Consider the following 14,816-nt stretch of genomic DNA (forward strand, 5'->3'; position numbering starts at 1 on the left):
GGCCCAATCAAGACAAAAGAGTTATGCCGACAATCGGAGGAAGAATATAGAATTTGGGATCAGAGAGAAAGTATTCCTCCGAGTGTCTCCAACAAAGAGACTGCTACGCTTCAATAAGAAGGGCAAGCTGAACCCAAGATTTATTGGTCCTTATGAAGTCCTCAATGGAGTAGGACCCATAGCATATCGACTGGCATTGCCGCCATCCTTGCAAGGCATCCATGATGTTTTCCATGTGTCAATGCTAAGGAAGTACATCAACAACCCGACACATGTACTCTCAGCTGAACCTGAACAACTAGATGCAGATATGACCTATGATGAACAACCTACAGAGATATTGGATAGAAAGGAACATAACCTCCATAATCGCACGGTCGCATTCATCAAGGTACAGTGGGTAAATTGTCCCACAGAGGAAGCATCGTGGGAACGTGAAGAGGAAATGAGGGAAAAGTATCCCCAACTTTTCAAGCTACAAGGTAAGCCAATTTCAAGGATGAAAGTTTTGTAAGGTGGGGAGAAATGTCAAGCCTGCCCCTGACTGACTGGAATTTTGGATAAAGGACAGGGACGTCTGACCAGTCACCCAAACATACTATGGAGCATTACTCCAGTGGTTGAACCCCTGAGGATGTCCTCCTATATACCTACCAGAAGATGGATTGCAAGCCCATGCTGCTACACTGCCCACAACATGATGTACTGCATCAACCCCAAGTATTCTCTCTCCTATCAATAAATGTGGGGCCCACACCTATTCAGATGTGTATTGAACCCTGGATGAGGTGTAGGTGCAAAGCCCAAGCACAGGGCCTATACAGCATTTCTGTATTCTCTGGGCGATGCACTGGGCGATTGGTCCAATCACCCAGATAATTGCCCAAGGTGGCAGAATTGTATATTTTGGACTCCAGACATGTGGGGATCACCCATATAGACCCTAAATACACCCTAGGGGAGATGGGAATTTTAGGAACCATTCCCTACCCTTGGAGCCATGTGGACCCCACCTAAGCAGCCAGAATGGCTCAGAATTTAGTAAAAAATGCATTTTGGAGTAAGGGGCTGCACAGCCAAACAGGCCTTAGTCAAGGCTAGCCTATAAATAGGAGGGCCCGAGCCCAAAATAGAACTCTTGGTACTGTTCAAACCGTGGAGAGAAATAGAGGAAAGAAAGAGAGAAAGAAAAGAGAGAAAGGAAGAAGAAGAGGAAAGGGGAGGATCTCTAAGCTGCAGCCTCCAACCCTCTGTCCCTACAGCATATCCATCTTAGGTAACCATTTCACCATCTTGTGCTGCTATTCTCAGTATTCTCTTATGGATCCTAGCTCTGAGATGGTGAATCTAGCTAAGTAAAGCCCAAAACACCTGGGGGCTGCCTTGGGATGCCTTAGATCTCACATGAAAACCTGTTGCATGTAAGATCTGAGCATTATAGCATGATTTCATTGCTGTTTTACTACTGAGACTGAAATCAGTCTCTGTGCTAGATTGCACTGCCCAGTTGCACCCAGAACAGGTAGTCTGGGTATGGATCCTTGCATGCAAGTTGATCTTTGGATAGATTTATGTAGGGACAGCATCCTATCATGAATCTATACGTAAAACTACCCTTGCATGCAGCCCAAACCATGGCTCTGGGTTGGAACACAGCCTGGGCTGCTGTTCTCTGAGCTGTCTAGACAGTGCCTGGTTTCCAAATGGGAGAACCAAGCTAAGAACCATTGGGACCATTGGATTCCACTCCAAATGTGGTCCATAATCACCCCACATGCATCCCAGATCAATCCCATGGCTGCCCATGCAGAAAAACCCAAGAAACCAGGCCTGAATTTGTCTCAAACAGGCTCTGGGCGATTGGCCCAATCAGTTAGTGAAACGCCCAGAGATTTATTTTGGGCTGTATTGTTGTCCAGTCTCTGTGGGCCTTCACCAATGGGCTATGAACAGTATGTTGGGGTGGTAAATGACCAAAACACCCCTATTCACATATGTTTGTCGTCTCCCATACCTTGGGTACCCAAGTGGGCCCCATAGGGCCTGGTAACCATGCCAGGGTTGGTCCAGTTGAACTGCTGACCTGGGAACTATTTTGTATGACTATCTAGACCATGTACAATTGAGCATACTATTATATACGAAATCAGATCCTGTTCCACATCTCTGGATGATGCACCAGAACATGGACCCGAAAGCCCAGTGCAAGACTCGAAGAATTCCAAGTAACACTAGACTAAACACCGGGTCAGACCAGTGAGCCTAGATCAACACTAGGTCATCTAAAATAGATTTGAATATTAATTAATACATTTTTGATTTAATGAATTAGGATTTGACCCCGTGCTCAAGGTGCACAGCCAGACACCAGCAAGAACTGAACCAACAGCTGAACCAGTAGGACCAGACCAAGGTGACTGAAATTATATCGTGTATGTAAATGTAACATAACTAATATGCTGAAATGAATTATAATATCATAATACTATATTGTTTACTTATTTCATAAAATTTGAAATCTGAAATAAAGATATGTTGACAGCTGGAATCTGTGAATGGACATTGAAAGCTGTATGTGAATTGCTAGACTAGATGCCGTAGTCGGCTTGGAAATGAGGCCTGTGGTAGCCCATAGAATGGGATGCAGCTGACACCAACAGACTCATACGATGCCATATAGATGCATTGGACTAGAGTTTCATCACCCTTGCCAATAGGGGTTAAGGTGTTGGATGCCTGTGGGAGTGACCATATGAATTAGAAAAGAAAAAAAAAAAAAAGAAAAGAATGAAATGTTATTGCATCAAAAAGGTGATTATAGGCTATAAGCCAGAGAAAAAAAAAGTGATAAAAAGGATGGATGCCTCACAGGTTAATCCCAGAGGGCTGGTCGGGCTGACCTTGGTGACTGATGCGGGAGCTGACTGGTCCTCTCCGACAACTCAATGGGTGTATCACAGGAAGGGATTAAAAGCCCACACCAGGGATATATGTATAGGGGATTATAGTAGCACTAACTTGCCTTAGTTGTGATGTTAGGTGGCTAATAAATAAAATGAACTACACCTCGTGTAGGACTCATATGGTTGTGAATGCATGTGCATGCTTGGTGATGTATTTCATTCACGGGCTCGGTGGAACTCACACTTTGTTATATATGTTTTTCTGTTAGATGATCTTACAGGTGGAAGTTACTGTGGTGGGGAGACTTATCACCCGGAGGTGAGTTATGGTGGTTATGATTGTATTGGTATGGACCCGGACAGAGGTCATACCAATGGTGCGAGTGTTTTCTGTGACGGCTGAGGATGACCCGTGAAGGGTGTTGCTGTTGACTGTTTTTGTCTTAGGGACTCCTTTTGCTTTGTAGGAGTTTTTCCCCGTTTTACTTTTCAGTTTTCTTTTTTTGGGGCTCATGTTACCCTGCCCTATATATATTTCTTTTGTTTAAGAGTTGTATATGGTAGAGATAGGCACTACTATTTTCTCTGTGGGAGTGAGAGGGAATGAACAAATATAGTATTGTGTATATTTTCATTTCCTGTACTGCTACTCTCTTTAAATGTTTTAATGTAAATATAGCTTTCCGTAGCACTCTGAGTTTTACATGATGTATTATGGTGGACGTGTATGTCTGTGAATGGAGTAACTGCTTCTAGAGCCGTGAGATTTGGCGGATTGCTGTCATGCAATTCGGGTCACCTACCTAATCCTCCCAGGGGGTGGTTTGGGGTGTGACAGAGCCACTTCTCATCTAGCAATTCGAGCTGGTCTTGATGCTCTCTATCCTCCCTTCAAAAATCCTTCGTGTATGTCTTGTTGTAATAGTCAAAATATCAAATACAAAATAGAACAACTGATGACACATCATATGAGAGAGAGAGAGAGAGCGTACATGGTAAAATCTTGCAGCATGGGCCATTGTTCCAAAAGTTTATACACTTGAAGACCCTAAGTAACGTCCGCATGCTCACATGTATTTCTTGTAACGTCTTGTAGTCTCTCTTCTATAACTTCCATATATTTAATCTTGTAACAACTTCTAGTCTCTCTTCTGTAACTTCCATATATGTCTTATAACGTCTACTCTTTTCTTTAGCTTCCATATATTTCTTGTAATGTCTTCTAATCTCTCTTCTATAAGTTCCATATATTTAATCTTGTAATGTCTTCTAGTCTCTCTTCTGTAAGTTCCATATATTTCTTGTAACGTCTTGTAGTCGCTTCCATATATTTCTTGTAACGTCTTCTAATCTCTCTTCTGTAACTTCCATATATTTAATCCTGTAACATCTTCTACTCTCTCTTCTGTAACTTCCATATATTTCTTGTAACGTCTTATAGTCTCTTTTCTATAACTTCCATATATATCTTGTAACATCTTCTAATCTCTCTTCTGTAACTTCCATATATTTAATCTTGTAACGTCTTCTAGTCTCTCTTTCGTAACTTCCATATATTTCTTGTAACGTCTTGTAGTCTCTTTTCTGTAACTTCCATATATTTCTTGTAACGTCTTCTTATCTCTCTTCTGTAACTTCCATATATTTAATCTCGTAACGTCTTCTAGTCTCTCTTCAGTAACTTCCATATATTTCTTGTAACGTCTTGTAGTCTCTTTTCTGTAACTTCCTTATATTTCTTGTAACGTCTTCTAATCTCTCTTTTGTAACTTCCATATATTTAATCTTGTAACGTCTTCTAGTCTCTCTTCTATAACTTCCATATATTTCTTGTAACATCTTATAGTCTCTTTTCTATAACTTCTATATATTTCTTGTAATGTCTTCTAATCTCTCTTCTGTAACTTCCTTATATTTAATCTTATAACGTCTTCTAGGCTCTCTTCTGTAACTTCCATATATTTCTTGTAATGTCTTGTAGTCTCTCTACATATATATATGCATAGCAGTTTGACCTCTCCATTTCTTACATCTCGCTCTACACTCTACACAATCATGGTTACTTCTTTTAGTTCCTATTCTCCCATACCTGCTCTAGTTATAGTCTTCTCTATTTACCTGTCCACATTTGTCCAAGTTGAAGCTGGTGATAATGGTGGGTTCAGTGTCGATATTATCCACCGGGATTCATTGCTCTCTCCATTCTATGACCCATCGGTGACTCATTTTGAGCGTCTATAGAATGCGTTCCGCCGATCAATGTCCCGCGCCAATAGTTTAAAATAGTCCGCAATCTCCCCATTTGAAATTTCGTCGCTAGTTGTGCCTGATACTGCTTCTTATATCATGAAAATGTCATTTGGTACTCCACCAGTGGAGAGGTTCGCAGTTGCTGATACAGGTACTGATCTTATTTGGATTCAATGCAAGCCTTGCAAAAAATGTTACAAGCAAAATGTTCCTCTATTTGATCCTAACAAGTCATCAACCTATCGAAACTTATTATGCAATTCAAAAGAATGTGATCTGGTAGATAATAATCATAAAGCATGTGCACCTAAAACTAATAATTGTTAGTACCACTATCATTATGAGGATGGATCATTCACTATGGTGTTTCTTGCTAATGAGACATTCACATTGGGTTCCACTAGTGGCAGATCAGTCGCCTTTCCAGAGAAAATCTTTGGTTGTCCACACAACAATAGTGGCTCCTTCAGTGAGCGAGATACTGGTCTAGTTGGCCTCGGAGGGGGTCGGCTATCACTGATTTCGCAACTGAAATCATCTATTGGTGGCAAGTTCTCCTACTGCTTGGTCCCTTTTGAGAAAGAAAATGTGACAAGCAAATTGAATTTTGGAAGTAAAGCTATCGTTTTGGGTGATGATGTCGTCTCCATTCCTTTAGTGACTAAGGACCCGGTTACATTCTATTATGTGACCCTTGAAGCAATTAGTGTCGAAAACAAGAGATTTCAATACAAGAACTCATCCAAGGCTATTGCTGATGAGGGAAACATGATCCTCGATTCTGGTACAACATTGACATATATAGAATTTGATTTTTACCTTAAACTTGAATCAGAAATGAAGAAATTGATTCATGGTGAAAGTTTTATAGACCCTAATAAATCTTCTCGCTTGTGCTATAAAGCTGGTACTGATGTCAATGTTTCAGCCACTGCCCATTTTTCCGGTGGAGATGTCAAATTGAAACCTCTGAATACTTTTTTTCGGAGATCTGAAGAAGTTGTATGCTTTGCCTTTGCCCCTTACCCTAGTAGTGTTAATGATGGTGTGGGTATCTTTGGAAACATAGCTCAAATGGATTTCTTGGTCGGCCATGATCTGGAAAAAAGGAAGGTCTTTTTCAAGCCAGCTGATTGCTCCAAGCATTAGTTTCATGTGTTGAATAATTCATGGATATTTGAATAAAAATATTTCATGGATATGTGTCTTTTGAACTCTTCATTTATAATAATGACATTGTCAATATTTTCTGCTTTTGTATCTTCCCTATCTATATTTACTTTTTTTACTAAAGGGTCATCAAAGATATGTTAAAAAAAAAGGAGAATACAGATGTTTAACGTCCCGACATTCCTCGACGGTTACAGAGAAACGAAGAAAGGAGAGCTGACCCACCTTCGGCATGGCCATCAGCGGGTGCAGCTCAGCCTTCAAAACTACACTATGGGGTATTAGGCATCAAAATTTGGATATTTATAGAAGAGGAATAATGATCCTTTCCTTGTCTTTCCACTCTTTCCAGCTATCCAGTTCTGGTGGAACAAAAAATGACAAACTCTCTCATTTTTTCCCTTCAATCAAAACAAAAAATGAGCCATTCTAATTCTTTTCTTACACTTGGTGGGTGACTGACTTTCCTCAACTAATGACATAGTCAACAAAGTTGTATGGTTTGGTTGCAATGAAGGCTACACCTGCTTGCGTGGTCTCCTATGAATGAAGCATTGAATAAGGGCTTCTCTCTCTTCTCAACGGTTTCCCGTTAACCATTCCATACATTTGGGGGCGTCAAATGCGGGTGATCTATCCATGAGCAGGATGAAGCTTGGGTGAAACTAAGTGGAGGTCCGAACCGACTGATGTTGAAGAATCAACGGATGAGTTGTGGTTAGGGGTGAAATGCCACTCGAACCCAGAGCTAGCTGGTTCTCCCCGAAATGCGTTGGGGCGCAGCAGTTGACTGGACATCTAAGGGTAAAGCACTGTGTTGGTGCGGGCTTGAGAGCAGTACCAAATCAAGGCAAACTCTGAATACTAGATATGACCCCCAAAAAAAGGGGTCAAGGTCGGCCAATGAGACGATGGGGGATAAGCTTCATCGTCGAGAGGGAAACAGCCTGGATCACCAGCTAAGGCCCCTAAATGATCGCTCAGTGATAAAGGAGGTAGGGGTGCAGAGACAGCCAGGAGGTTTGCCTAGAAGCAGCTACCCTTGAAAGAGTGCATAATAGCTCACTGATCGAGCACTCTTGCACGGAAGATGAAAGGGGCTAAGCGATCTGCAGAAGCTGTGGGATGTAAAAATGCATCGGTAGCAATGATGAGAACCGGGAAACCTGATACAACTCAAACATTGCCATTAGACCGAAAGGGTGCATATACCCACACAAAGTCCACATTGATACAGGACTAATGTCAACAGTACCAGCACGAACACGAAATCGTTTGGCAAACTCAAAAGTTCTAATATCAGACACAAGTGACTTTTGTCGTGATATTGTGACTCCGAGTTCATCAAGCGATTCCTCATAGGCCTTCGCAACATCAGGATCTCCAATTACTACATCTAGCAATATCTATTAGAAACAAATTTTCTAGCATTTGACCCCTTACCACCGAATAATTTAGTTGTACAGTCGAAAGATAACCCAAAAAATCAAGGGAATTATTGGATAATTGGTTTATATGGATCCTGCCCGGCTGAGACCAGAAATAAAAATAAGATTGCTAGAAATTAAGAAGGTAATATTTCCACTTATTCATCATAAGAGGAGTTCCCCTTGAAGCCAGAAAAAGATTTGGCTTGATATCCTTAAAGTTAACGGCAAGGTTCAAACGAGGAAAGGCTTACGGTGGATACCTAAGCACCCAGAGACGAGGAAGGGCGTAGTAAGCGACAAAATGCTTCGGGGAGTTGAAAATAAGCATAGATCCGGAGATTCCTGAATAGGTCAACCTTTTGAACTACCTCTGAATCCATGGGCAGGCAAGACACAACCTGGCGAACTAAAACATCTTAGTAGCCAGAGGAAAAGAAACTATAAAAATCGGTAAGGAGTCAGACAAAGATATCATCCATTAAAGCATTCATTACAGTGGTTCGAAAATCCAAAACCTGAGTAGAAGACTCACCCTTCTTCACCGTTGATTTTGCTAGATAGTCTGCAACTGGATTCACTTCCCTATAACAATGAGATATTTTCCAAAGAATGCGATCAAAGTAGGGAAGGAGGACATTCCATTCTTGCCTAATATCCTAGATAATTGCTCTAGAATGCATAGCGCAAACAACAGCCACCGAACCACATTCAATCCAGAGCTTTGACACACCAAGGTCTTTAGCCCTTATAATGCCTTGAATTAATGCTTCAAATTCCGCCACATAATTTGTCTTGACACCAAGCAAGGAGCTGAAGGATGACAGGAGTGAACCCAAATTGTTTCGGAGAATATCACCCGCACTTGTTGTACGCAGGTTACCAAGGGAGCAGCCATCCACATTTAATTTCACCTAGCTTAACAAAGGTTTACACCAAAAAAACCTCCTTGATTACTTGGGTCTGCCTCTGGATAATAGGAATCCTTAGACTATTGGCACAAGTGAAATCAATGATATTTCTCACCAGAGGGGAGTCAGCTCTCTAATGCTTCTTAGGACCACTTTGAAGGTGAAATGGACATCTTTCAATTTACCTTCAAATTGTTTGCGGTTCATTTTTGTCCATATAGAGTATGGTATTAAAACCGTACCTGGCCTCCAGGCCTCCTCAAAACCCACCAACACGATTTCCTCTTCCACCAAAGAACCATCTCCTCAAAAGAAGAGGGGGGAAGCCCACTACAAGAAAAATAAAACAAGGAATGAATTCAAAATATGCTGAGAATAGTCACACTCCAGAAATAGATGTGATAAGGATTCCAAAACATTATAACATAAATCACATCTAGAAGGATATTGATCCCCAAACGAATTGACCATCTCATCGACCAAAATTTTTCCATAAATCAACCTCCACACAATAGTAGAGTGTCTAGGAAGAAATACCTTACCCCAACTAATGGAAAGCTAAGGCACCTTAGGATTTCTCCTCCGAATCTCCTCCCAAGCAGACTGAACTGAGAATTTTTCCATGGGGTTCAACTTCCAAAAGTAAGAATCGTCCAAGATCGAAGAGGGAATAGATTTTGAACTAGCCATCCGGAAACTATCATTTATGAATCTGGAAGATACCTGAGGGAATGCCTATGTCTGGTTCACAATAAAATCAGCCACCTTTGTATATTTCTCTTGAAATAAGCCCATTCCTAGCCTCACACCTCTGCATAGATTCATTACACAACCAGCGATCCTTCCAAAAGTTTATCGAGGAGCCTTTCCCAATGACCCATCTTTCATTTTTATGAACAAGATCCCAAAGCTTATTGATGCTAGGCAGATAGGAGAGGGTTTATAAATCCTTTTCAGGGTGCCATCTATATTTACAAATTTTGCTCTGAAATATGACTTATAGGGAAGTCATCATGTTTTATAGACAAAGCCTGTTTGCAAAGCGAGGACATCTTGACATCTCAAAGTCTTCAAATACCCAATCCTCCTTCTGCCTTGGGGCGACACATCACATCCCATTTAACAAAACTGCTTTCCTGACTTCCACATCACCAGACTAGATAAAAGTCCGAATGCATAAAGAGTCTGTATGGGTGAAGTGGGTAAATTAAAGGTACTTGAGGGACGATTCCATTTGGACGGTGAAGTTGGCACAAGATTACTCTTAGGTGTGGAGGAAGATCTTTAAATACCATGACTTTGCAAGACCATATATTCATCACATCATTGGAAATGACCTTGATATTAGACTTTGGTTGGATCATTCGCACCTTGATGGAGTTCTAATGCTCATCTGTGGAGATCATGTTTGTTATGATGCTGGGTCGAACAGGCTTGCTGTGGTTAGCTCCATTCTCCGGGAAGGAGGTTGGGATCTTGGTCCCGATTCTTCAGTGGACCACATTAGGATTTGGGATCAGCTAAGCAATATTAATAGACTAGGGAGACGGTCTCGGATTCCATTATCTAGAAATGTAATTCAAATGGTTTTGTCCTCTAAATCGGCCTGGGAGATCTTGAGGAGCCCTCTCCCTCATGTACCTTGGTCCACTATTTGCAAGAAATAATAACCGCAAGCGTATGGATCAATCATAGCTACGGGTCGAACACAAGGAGATGTATGCCACTCTATCTTACTCACTTAAAAGCAATGCAAAGTGAACCAAATTAATTGAAGTGTTGGATTAAACTAACGATAATTAAACTAATGTATCCTAACTCACAAGCATCTACCGAATCGAATCCTAACACACATCCATCTAACCTATCAAAACTAATGTGGATTTGAAAGATTAAATCACCACAGCCACAAAGGAAAAAGAGATTAAAGAAGTAGAACCCAAAGGTGTTTGAACCGGACTGAAATTGCTTGCTTTTACCACACTTGAAATGGCGCTACCAAATCTAAAAAATAAAAAAAATTAATTAAATTAAAATCTTAACCTAATGCATGATGATGATAGTGAATAAAAATAAAATAAAATTCCATGAGCATGGAAGAATTAGAGAGGTAGAGACTGAGAATAAAATAAAAATAATCGAGAATAAAAATTCCTAATAGAATGGAAGGATTAGAGGAGATGAGAATACTAATAAAATAAAAATAATAGAAGAAGAAAGAGGTAGAGAATAAGAAGAAGAAATTAGAAACTAGAATTTTGGACCAATACTCCCTTCTACCAAAGTTGAAATTGCATGAATTAGGCTTTAGAAGAATGTAGTTGATGAAGCTTGAAACACTTGAATAAACTTTGCATGGGTTCCTCTTCCAAGTCTCTAATTCTACTCACAAGGATTAGAAGCCTAGACTAGAAAGCTTTAAAACTAGAACTAGAATTAAGAAATTACAACCATATTGAAGACATAATTAAATTAAAGCTTGAATTAAAATCATTACAATCATGGATTAAATTCATGAAATCAAACTAAGAACTAGACAGCCAAAAATTAGAAGGAGAAGAAGAAGATATCTATTAAGCAATGAACAAGTTTACAACCCAAAGCCTATGGGTATTTATAGGGAAGGAGAGGAGAAGAGAGAAGAGGGAGAAAGGCTCCACGGTTTTGGGAGCTTCTCTCCTTCTAAAACCGTGGAGGATGGAGAGGGGAATCTCCCAAATAAAATATTCCCTTCTCCTTCCTTTACAAAAAGATTGAATCCTAAAAAAAAAATAAAAAAACATATAGAAAGTAGGAGAGATACAAAGCTTAGTCCATAAACCTACTATTTTCTAAAAAGTGGACTTTCTAATTTTATTCTTGTGCTTCTTTTTCTTTGCAGGAGTTTTCTCCAAGTAATGTGATCAAGGCATCTTTGACTTTTCAACCTTCCAAGGATGAGAGAAAATTCTCCAAGAGATATCTATCCAAAGTCAAATTTCAAAAGTACCCTTGGAAAGTTGGAAGAGAGAGAGAGAGAGTGATGATTAGGATCCCACTCAATAATCAAATAAATCCCAAAGCTGTCCTTCAAAAATCGTGGAGCATTGGTGCTCTTTAAAAATCATGGAGGGTGCACTCTTCAAAAATCGTGGACAATGTGGGCAGTTTGGGTCCCCCAATGTGGATGGCAGCTCTTCTCTCTCTTCAAGATTTGGAAATTGTAGAAAGGTTCATGTACTTGCCGTAAATCTCATTTCTTGATTGGAAACACCTTCTTTAATGCCAAAAGTACCCTTGGGAAGTGACAGACAAGCTTAGGCTTGCATTCCAGCTCATTTCTGGCCCATTATTCTTTCCTAACCTGAAAAAAATAATCGCTTGTATGGTGGCCTAAATGAATGCATACTTGAATTCTGTCACGTTCATTTTGCCCAAAATTTAGTCCAGTTTACAGCCATGGAAAGAAAAATGATGACTTACGTGTAGATTGGGACATGCAGCTCCCGATAGCCCAGAATAGTATAAAATAGCCAAAAACCTGAAAAGCACAAGAAAACACCCGAGTAACTCTGTCCAATGTGGTAAAATGCATGCCCTATGCCCTAAGATTTCACACTTAAATGTGCTCATCAGATTCCCCCACACTTGAACGTTACTTGTCCTCAAGTAAACAAAATAAAAACTAATCTAAAATACAAAAAATCCTAACTCACTTTCGTAGGAATCACGGTTGCACTTAGCATGTACTACAAGCCTTTAAACCCCTAGATTACCCCTAGTGGATGAGTTGTGTCTCGTGGGTGTTTACAGTGAATGTACACTCAAAATTCAATAAGTCAAAAGATATTGCAAATTTTAATCATGGCATGACTAGGATAGTGCACACAATCCCTAAAGTGCTCAACTAAAGATCAAGGAGCCAAAGATTCCCCCACACTTGAATTTTATCACCCCACATCAATTCAAGCAACAAGCATGCATCAAGATTAAGGGATCTCCTTATATTTTCTGAACATTACTCACCTTCAGGTAAACCACTCATAGCATCTATGGAACCAAAGACTTAGGCTTTGAGCATTTTTTACCATACTTTCTTTTCAGGCATTAAGGCAATAGCTTTTCTTTCACAATATTTAACTCTATTTCTACTCTACTACTGTTCCCTGAATGGCATGGTGGAGCATACACCAGACACCCAAATACTTGGTAGCTTCGCTTTTTGCATATATCTATAAAGACTTTGAGAAATTGATGCACGAGTTTTTTTTTTTTTTGAGTTTCTTTCCAAAGAATTTCGAACAAGTCACCCTGCTTCCTGAGGCAACAGTGTCCTATCTAGTTCCAAGGAATTCCACTTTCCATTTTTTTTTCCATTCACTTTCATGCCTTGCCACAAACAAATTGGTCTCAACTACTAGCCAAAAGATCAAAGGATCCATAAAACATAGAGGAACCTAGCAATCAAACGAAATAGTGCTCATATTTTTCAATTCGGTCCCTCTCATCGGATACATACCAATTACCATCCTTGAAAAAGGATTTTTTATTATTTCGCATGCTAGGGCACCTAATTCCCTCTTTCTCTCACTTCGCAATCAAAGAAATGTGTGCACAAAACCAAACTACCGTCACAATCAAAATTCACCAATTAAGTCCAACACACCCCCACAGTTAATCCATGCAGTGTCCTCAATGCATACAGAAAAGAAGGAATAAGGACAAGGGAAGGAAACATAACAGGAGATCAATCATCAAGGTAGAGAGACTCATGGAGATCCATGACCTCTTCCACAACTGGAATGGGCATCTCAATGTATGGCTTCAAATGTTGGCCATTCACTTTAAAAGTAGCACCTGTACTTAGATTGACCACTTCAATAGCCCCATGAGGATAAACCGTTTGAACAATATAGCGGCCATCCCATCTAGAGCTCAACTTACCTGGAAAGAGGTGCAAACAAGAATTGTACAATAAAACTTTCTGACCTACCTCAAAAGATTTTCTCAAAATATATCTATCATGGAAAACCTTGATTTTTGCCTTGTAAATCTGAGCATTCTGATATGCCTCATTTCTCTGCTCTTCCAACTCAGATAGTTGGAGTTTCCTATGAGCACCTGCAGTAGGTAGATCAAAGTTAAGCTTCTTAATAGCCTAAAAGATTTTGTGCTCTAGCTCAACAAGTAAGTGACACGCCTTTTCATAAATCAGACGGTAAGGAGATTGATCAAGGTCGGTCTTAAAGGCTGTCTTATGGGCCCACAAAGCATCTACCAAATGATTAGACCAATCATTGTGGTTCGGGTTGATGGTTTTCACAAGGATTTGCTTTATCTGTCGATTTGAAACCTTAGCTTGGCCACTGGTCTAGGGATGATAGGGTGTGGCCAACTTGTGAAGAAAACCATACTTTCTCATAAGGGACTCAAAGGGCTGGTTGCAAAAGTGCTTGCCCCGATCACTAATGATAAGCATGGGGAGTATCAAAATGGGAGAAGATGTTCTCCTTTAGGAATTTGACAACCACCTTGTGGTCATTGGTCTTGCAAGCAATTGCCTTAATCCATTTAGACACAAAATCCACAGCAAGTAAAATGTACAGATTACCAAAAGAATTAGGGAAAGGCGCCATGAAATCTATACCCCATACATCAAACACCTCAACCACCAGCATTGGATTAAGGGGCATCATATTTCTCCTAGAAAGATGCCCTAACGATTGGCATGAAGAACACGCCCTGCAATAAGTAAAATCGTCTTTAAAAAGAGTGGGCCAATAAAATCCACACTGTAAAACCTTGGTTGCTGTCTTGTTGGGCCCAAAATGGCCTCCACAAACCTGATTATGGCAAAAAGATAAGATGGATTGTTGCTAATGATTAGGAACACACCTCCGGATGACTTGATCGGGATAAGTCTTAAAAAGATAAGGATCATCCCAAAAGAAATATTTTACCTGTGAAAAGAAACAATTCTTATCTTGAGTGGACCAATATGCAGGTGTCACACCCGTAACCAGATAATTAACAATGTCAGCAAACCAAGGTTCACTAGATACTACCATCAGAAACTCATCAGGAAAGTTCTCGTTGATAGAAGAATCAACAGTCAAGGAATTAGGCAGCCAGGATCAATGGTCTATAGCCAAATTTTTACTACCTTTCTTATCCCT

Source organism: Telopea speciosissima, chromosome 10 (assembly GCF_018873765.1).
Source record: "Telopea speciosissima isolate NSW1024214 ecotype Mountain lineage chromosome 10, Tspe_v1, whole genome shotgun sequence".
Classification (NCBI taxonomy): domain Eukaryota; kingdom Viridiplantae; phylum Streptophyta; class Magnoliopsida; order Proteales; family Proteaceae; genus Telopea; species Telopea speciosissima.